Source organism: Engystomops pustulosus, chromosome 8, assembly GCF_040894005.1.
Source record: "Engystomops pustulosus chromosome 8, aEngPut4.maternal, whole genome shotgun sequence".
Taxonomy (NCBI): Eukaryota; Metazoa; Chordata; class Amphibia; order Anura; family Leptodactylidae; genus Engystomops; species Engystomops pustulosus.
Genome location: NC_092418.1, coordinates 59,829,772 through 59,831,757, shown reverse-complemented (window position 1 = coordinate 59,831,757; position 1,986 = coordinate 59,829,772). Strand labels below are relative to the sequence as shown.

General features: G+C 34.2%; 1 long non-coding RNA gene across 1 annotated transcript; it reads left to right on the top strand.

Moving 5' to 3' along the window:
* Nucleotides 1-921: 921 nt before the first annotated feature.
* Nucleotides 922-1,614, top strand: LOC140074685 (uncharacterized). Its single transcript, XR_011849245.1, has 3 exons — nt 922-1,024; nt 1,200-1,278; nt 1,399-1,614. It is a non-coding gene; the product is annotated as an uncharacterized lncRNA (long non-coding RNA).
* Nucleotides 1,615-1,986: the final 372 nt, after the last annotated feature.

Below are 1,986 nucleotides of genomic sequence, written 5' to 3'. Positions count from 1 at the left end.
ACTGGGAGATTCTTACACGATCACCAGTTTTTAAAGACGTTTTATTAGATTTTCAGGGAGTTACTTTTGGTCACTTCAACAGGCTTATGACAAGTTGCATTGTGATAAGTGTGATTGTAACTATATACCAGATCCCATAAAATGTCTATATACCCAAATGTATTGCGTTGTGTGAAGTAGCTCCACATTTTTGTTTTCAATATATGATTAAAACGCTCCACTATGTAGGCCTTCACAGTGTTTGTAGTAATATGTATTATTGTGGAAATGAGGTATATTGCTCAACTTACAAAGGCGCTTCATTGCATTATTCATAAATTCATGGCCACTATTGGTCTGTAATTTTTGGGGTACACGATCAGCCGTATTAAAAATCAAAGGCTCGTGCAACAGAGGCGCAAGGCTTATTTGGAAAGGACATCAATTACAGTTAAAATATATTTTAGGCCATCATTTTCTTTTGAATAGTCGATCGTGCTAACAAGATCAGCTTGCCATTGCAAGAAACGAGGTTATTGCTTCAGATATAGATGTTCAAAGTTTTTTTCTTACAGGTTTATGCAACGTATAGGCATCTTGATACATTAGCTATGCACAAAGTTCTTTTCTGTTTATTCCATATTTCTTAACTTTTCTGTATAAGTTTTCAACACCCCCAAAAGAACCAGCCACTTTAGGGTTAAAATAATGTTCACACAATATATTTTCAAAGCAACTGTTTAAGATATTTCCAGTGAAAGCAGTAAATCATATGCTTTATACTTGTATATCGATGATACATCTTCTATACAAGGCTTTATATTATATGATATATTTCAGCATAGTATAGGATTATATCACAAATAAAGCCTCTGATAAGCATTAACATGTTACCACCCACATCGCTCCACCCCCCACCTCTTACCAGCTGAAAAAACAGGATGTAAGGCCACACACTCAAAGCAGAGGCAACCTCTTCTGTCTAAGCTAAGCTGGTCAAGCTCTCACAACTTGTCCTGACCTCCTAACAGAAAACATCCAAAAAGTAAGTTGTAGTTATTTTTTATTACATGTTATATTACATTATAAATTGTGCATGTGTATATTTTTAACTGTTAAGATTTAATGTCAGTAAAGTTATTATTTTTAGATGGAGAATCATTGCAGTGTCCCCAACCGGTAGTTAGTAGCTTTTATTAAAAATATTTTTTTTTGTGTAGAAAGAAAGGTTGTTGTAATAGATGACACATGTACTTCTGATGACAAAAAGAAAAAAAACGAGCGGCGAGGGTAGAAAAGGTAATATACTGAATACTTTTTTTTTTTGCATGCATGCAAAAATGTATCGCTAACATAATAATATATATAATCATGAAACGTATCTATAACTATGTTTTCTGTGCATAACTATGTTTTCAGGAAATTGAAACCTAAGAAACATGACTGAATCTGCTGCACCCCAACACACGCCTGTCTATGATATGTTGTCAAATACTATATCGGGAAACACAGCTCCATCTCTAGGATCCAGCATATCGTGCCAAGCGTGTAAATCTTCAATACATAACAACTAGTTATTTATATTATTTTCTGGTATTGCGCTTCTATATTTATATTCCTAGACTAGTTATATGATGCTTGAATTTAAATGGGGTCCTCCTTTACTTTTAGCTACAGACTTATCAAGACTTTGTGAAGCAAATGGAATTAAACAATGAAAAACTCTCAAAAAGATCGCCATCATTACCTGCAATCCCTGAATAGGTTGAAAATAAAGCTTACAAAGATACTGTCAGTAAGCCACACTTTATAAAACCAAACAATGTTCAGGTTTGCAAAAATAAGCACGACTCACATACACAAGTAGATCAGGTATCTACAGAAAAACTACGTCGCTCTGTAGAAATGTATAATTGCATGACCCGTTTGCCAGCCTTCTGACAGAATACGCAGTCAAAAAAATTCATTTACATTTGGATCTTAGGACATACCCTTACAATGAAATAC